The sequence below is a fragment of the Octodon degus genome, unplaced genomic scaffold, assembly GCF_000260255.1.
Source record: "Octodon degus isolate 3935 unplaced genomic scaffold, OctDeg1.0 scaffold00022, whole genome shotgun sequence".
NCBI lineage: Eukaryota > Metazoa > Chordata > Mammalia > Rodentia > Octodontidae > Octodon > Octodon degus.
Window position 1 is genome coordinate 16,476,170 of NW_004524598.1, and position 6,382 is coordinate 16,482,551.

The following is a 6,382-nucleotide window of genomic DNA, read 5'->3' on the forward strand; positions in this document are numbered from 1 at the left end:
AAGAAGAAGAAGAAGAAGAAGAAGAAGAAGAAGAAGAAGAAGAAGAAGAAGAAGAAGAAGAAGAAGAAGAAGAAGAAGAAAGAAAAAAAGAAATGGTGATGGTGTTGTCCAACAAGATAAACTCCTTGAAACAAATACTCTATTTCTGTCACTGCTAACTCATGAACAAAGGTCCAAATCTGCTTCAGTGGCTTGGGAGAACCCTATGTCAGATTGAGAATCAAGGGGCTGTCCCAGAATTCTGAAAGCAGGTTTACATGATTTACCTGCTCCTACATGGCTAAGTACGTGTGGAAAAGGGGAGGTTCTGAAATCCTACTGGCACAAATTAAAATACTATTTTTTATTTCTAATAAAATTGTCTGTATTCATTTGTTCATCCAGTCATTGATTTACTTACACATTCAGTGTTTATAAAGCAGTACATGGGGTTGGGGAGATGCCTCAGTAGAATAAGCACTTCCCTGGCAAGCTCAAGGGCCTGAGTTCAATCCCCAGTTACGCAGAAAAAAAAAAAAGCATTACAATGTTAGATAACAAGTTGCAAAGTTGGGTTAGATAAATATTACTTAAGGTGCTTACATGCTATAAAGGGATATGTCTCCTAAATAGTGTTAGTAAGAGGGAAAGGCACAGATATAGTAAAAGAAGAGTTTTAAAGAGAAGCTGTTTTCACCTACAGGTATTGGAAAAAGCTGTGCAGAAAAATAAAATTGGAGCTGCAACATCAGGGGTGTACAGGTGTCATCTTTGTCTCAGTTACTTTTTCCTTGTTGCTGGGACAAAATACCGAGCATCCCAAGTGAAGGAAGGAAAGATTCATTTAGCTCACAGTTTGTGGAGGTTTCAGTGCATACTTGGCTGGCTCCAAGCAGGAGTGGGGTAAGAGCAAGAGCAAAGGGAGGGTTGTGGCAACAGTGGCAGCAGAGAGCAAGTCTGTCCCTCATGGTGCGTTCAGGCTATCTGCTCCAGGCTGGGTGTAGCATTCACAGCCATAATCCCAGCAGCACTCACACCCATACTCCCAGCACTGGATCAGGAATTAATCACAAAGTCTCGAAGTCTGCCCCATGACTGTGTGAGGTGTTGGGGTGACCACTAGACACAAACCATAACAATCTTGGAGAAACAAAGGGATCCTAGGAGAATTCATCTAGATAAAAGTAGTAAATTATAATTGTTCTATTAAACTACTCTATCTGTGTACAAAACATGGTGAGGAATAAGGAAAGGAGTAATGATATAAATTTCCATCTATAGTTTTCTTTTACTGAAATGATAAACTACTACTTGCAAAATAATTTTCTGGAAAGAAGTATGAGTCTCTGAAATTCAGTGTGCATGTTATTGATGTCAATGACAAGTGGTACGGGACAGGACACTGGCATAGCAGCCTGATAGATCGGGGCTGTGTCCCCATTCTGCTTGTCAGCAGCGTGTGCCTGAGTGTGTCACTCAAACTCTATGATTTCCCACTTTTTAATCTATACAGTGGTTACAATTTACATTTCAAGTCTTTGTGAGCCTAGAGATAACACACATAATGTGACTGAGCTACAACTGGCATTCAGGAAAAGGTAGATATCAGTGCAGTTGTTTCAAATGGGCTTATTTCAATCTGTCTGATGTCAAAGGAATCTTCTGGGGTTATGTCAGTGCCAATCCTGAGTGTGGTGGCTGGGCTTCTGAAAAAGTTGAGATCAGAGCCCTCATTGTACCTGGACTCCCTCTCTTTCTGGAACTTCTGTGGCTACATTGACAGTCTTTAAATGTGATGAAAAGAGGTCTTTGGCAACACCGTTTACAGCAAACATCTAGCAAAACAACCCAGCAAAAAAGATGCTCTTAACCCAATGGTTAATGTAAGATTCCTGGCGACATTACTCATCGCTCAACTGAGGGCATGAATTCATGTGGAAATGGCAGTCATGGCAACCAGGTTGTTTGGGAGACTTTGACAAGTTTCTCTGGATCAGAGACCCCTATAGAAGCAGAGGTGAGGATGAGTCTCTGAAATTACATGGAATAAGCATGAAAAGGAGGACATGTAAAAATAAAAAAGTTTGCATATAAAAAAGGTATGTCCACTACAGGATTTTGTCATTACTAGCTTTGCAATTTCATCATTCACCTGCCATACAATAGTAGGATTTAAGTAGAAAATGACAGTTTAAGTGCCTTCAGATGCAGCTAACATAAAAGTTTTGCCTAACTAATAAGGATATTTCTCCCTAATGTTAACAGCAAGTGTCCTAATAGAGAAGACCTCAAAATTGTTTGACTAATTGGCTTAAAGATGTTGCTAAAGGCCTGAGTTATATTGTCTTGCCATGATGGTTAAGGCTTTCCCTCTCATGGGGCGAGGTGGCTACAGATCTTTCACTCTCCAAAAACAGATAACACGCAGAGGCAGAACAGAGACGATTTCTTCATAAGACTCTCTACTGGGAGCAAGGACACATTTCCTAGAAGGGCCCTCAATCTACTACTCTAAGAGATGTCTCTTATCTCATTGGTCAGAACCAGGTTCTACATCCATCCCTAAACCAGTCCTTAACCTGGATAAGATTAATCATAAAAAGACAGAATGATAGATGGAAGATGACTCAATGTGTACCATGCCTTTGCATGGAGTATATGAGCTGGATGTGAACAAGTTTGGTTTAAGTGAGCCTAACTTTTATAATGGAAGAATGATTCACAGAGATTACACTTGTCATCTTGTTCTAGAAATTGAAGATTTTTGAGTGGAAAAAAAAAAAGGATAAAAATAGGCTGTGCCTGCCCAAGTATTATAATGATATGCATTGCCGAATGTGTAATTATACCATTTAATGTGTTGATAAGACTGTCTGCCTAGCACTCCCTGAGCCCAGCAGACAATTTCTGCCACTTATCTAAAGAACAGTCTAAAAATCAACTAGTGATTATTTACAGTACAGAGAACTAATATCCCTACATAATGCAGAGAATCTCTTAGCTATTTCTTTATTTAGAAAAGTAAAAGTGTGCTCCAGATTTATAGCAGACATCTCAAAATAGCAACTGACATGTACTTGAGGGGTAAATTGAGCCGCCACCTCCAGGCTTCTTCTTTCCAGAGAAGAAGTGAACCTAATGCAAGAGGGAACTGTACAGGAGGTGCACAACTATATTTATCTTAACTGGAAATTAGAATCAGTGGGCTTTCCATTAGCTCTCTTATGGCAGCTTCAGATTTCTTCCATGAATCTGCCTGCCTCAAATGGCCCATGTGCTATTTATCTTCATTTGAATTTGTACCCCATTTCTGAATGCATGAATTACAATTACTTTATTTGACTTTGGAAAGATTCTATGGAATCCTAAAATCTGCCAGAGGCCTCTTTTTTTCAACCCCTGAACTTTTTAAAATTAAAAAATGTTTTGTTATTTTAGCCAAGGCTAGAGGCAACCAAATAAAGTTGCTTCACTAAGTTGTTTAACTATCTGGCTGCCTAAATTCTTTCTGCAACATATTTTAGTGTACAAGGTGTGATAAAAAATATGGCGAATTCTTGACATAGTAGATTGAATATATGTTATGGTTTAGATTGAGAATGACCCTCCAAAACTCTCATGTGCTCATAGACAGAGCTTTTGGAAGGTTATTGGAACAGGGGTACCCTGATGTTGGGAGGTGCAGCATGGTCAGAAGAGGAGGCTTGCTAGGTGGTGTTACTTGAAGGGTATCTTTCCCTTCCCCAGCTCCTCCCTTGTCCCTCTGCTTCTGGGATGCCGTGATGTGAGCAGTTTTCCTCCAACCAGGCCTTTGCACCAGTCTCTTCCTGCTTTGGATCAAGCTGATCGGAGCTGGAAACTTCTAAAAACTGAGAGCAGAAACAAACTTTTCCTCCTATAATTTGTGGGTATTGGGGATAATTTAATTACCAATGAGATTTTCCTTGAAAGAAGAGCAGCCGTCTCCATTTTGGCTGAGCCTGACACTGTTTCGATGTATTGATCTGCACAGAGCTGACTAGGATTTTTCCTTATCCCTTCAGTTGGCTTTAAGCAAAGCATATCAGTCTAGCCAAGGTGCTAGTGGTAGTCTTTGAAGACAGCAGGCATGTTTCTACAGAATCCCCCACCTCTTGCTCTTTAATGAGTCGGGTTGAGATAGAACAAGAGCCATTGCTCCACACTGTCTTCTGGGATCGAGCCTCAAGACAGAGGCTATGACTTCCTGGGGCTTGAAAGATTATACATCAGAGTTGAAGCACCAACTCCAAAACATTAGATATTATCTCAAAGAGTAATGCAGATTACTCTTTGCATATTCTTCTGTCTGCATGTGACAGAGGTACATGCAGGCCTCCTACATAGCCCCACTTATGCTACTCACCTACTTCCTGCCATTCTTAGTCACTCATCCTCAAGACACTCCTCTTTCATGACTGAATAAAACTCAGGTTCAGCCCTGAGTTGAGGCCTTTGTTCCAGATAGTCACCACCATAGCTGGACTTAGGGCTCCCTTTGATCCCCATAACTACAAATATGCCTTAGAGTCCTTACTCTTGCTGTGGGTTGCACTGGATGTGGTGGAGTAGAATTAATTTGATGGGATTCCAATAATTTACCAATGAGATTACAAATATAAACTTTCCGGACCAAAATTAGAACCAGGAAGGGCTCTTTATAGTGTCTCAGTGATAAGAAAGTAACTAAGTGGGGTTGTTTCTGTGAAGTTTTTGTGAATAGACATGGCTATGTGGTCCAGAGGCCTTTAGTACTGGCTTACAGAAGAGTTTAGAAAGATTTGGAGATACCAGCTAGAAAAGCCCTACAATGTGGTGATCCAAACTAGATGAGAGATTCTGGTCAAATCTCTGGAAGAAAATTTGCCTTTAATTTGCTCGTTTCCTATGACTTTAGGGCCAGCTATGAAAGAGTTTCCCAGAGTTCAGTCATGCAGGCACCTAGACACCTCTGTACCCATGATGCACGTGGTCCCCGCTATTGCTTGAGCTGGCAGCAAAGCTTGCATCACTTACCTCATTCTGAATCTGAGGACACATCAAATGCAATAGTGGTGGGACATAGAGGCATCCATCCACATTTAGAAGAAAGCCTGGGAGGACAAGCTGTGCACCCCTGAAAGGGAGGTGTGTAAAACTGTGAAAGTAAAGCCAAAGATATAGTACATAACTGAGGAAGTCTGAGAAGCTAGAGACATAAAATATCTGAAAAAAAGCCACAAGTAGTGAGCAGAACCCACCCACAAGAGAGGCTACCAGAGCTGCAACTGGTAATGCTGCAATGGCAGGACTGCCAAAGCCATTTGGAGTTCACATCTTGAAACAACTTGCACCATGCTGCTGGACATATTTCTACAGGATTTAATATTTGCCCCGATTCTTTCTATGTGCCCATTTTTCCCTTTCAGAATGAAACTGTTTACACTGTACTATTGTATATTGGAAATACTCAATTCTCTTTTTGATTTTTTCAAGGGTTCACAGCTAAGCATTTGTCTTGAGTCTCAGAGAAGACTTTGGACTTGGACATTTTAGCAATGCTGGAACTATTAAGACTTCTGTGACTCTTCGAGAATGGCTAAATGCATTTCTGGCAGAGAAATGTGTAGGAGTCTTTTGAGGACCAGGAATGGGATATTATGGTTTAGATCAAGAACAACCCACAAAACTGTCACATACTCAGAGGCAAGGCTTTTGGAAGATTATTTACACATGTGGGCCCTGTGGCTAAGTGCAGTGTGAACAGGAAGGATATATTTTCCTCTCCTGGCTCCTGCCTTCTCTCTCTCTGCTTCCTGGCTACCATGATGTGAGCAGATGTCCTCCATGGAGGCCCCTCCATCATGCACTTTCTGGCTTGGAGGCAGACTAGTGAGCCAGAATAAACCCAACCTCCTCTCACCTGTGGATGGCGGGTATTATGTCCCAGTGGCTAGAATGTGACTCAGACAACAGGATAAACATAAATCATAAGATTTTATCAAATGCCAACAATATGCTAGGCATGGAGTCACACAAATAATAACCCCTCAAAAATCTCTATAATTCACACAAAAAGGACACAATTATAGAATGACGCCACCTCTACTATGAAAGTCAAATGGTAGCTAAGACAGTGAAAGCATTGTATGATGACGTAAAGAGAACACCAACATATTCTTCAAACGTTATGTGAAAAGAGAACTGGAGTTGGCAACCCCTGAGCAGTATTCAGATTAGTAGCCTGTGGTTGCCATAGCAAAGTGGCTCTTACAATAACAGATATTTATTCAGTATTAGTTCTGGAGGATAGAGGTATCAGGTGAGATGTTGGCGGGGCTATGTCCCACCGGAGACTCTGGGAAGTGTGCGTTGAGAAGGTTTTGCCTCTTCCCCACTTCGGTGG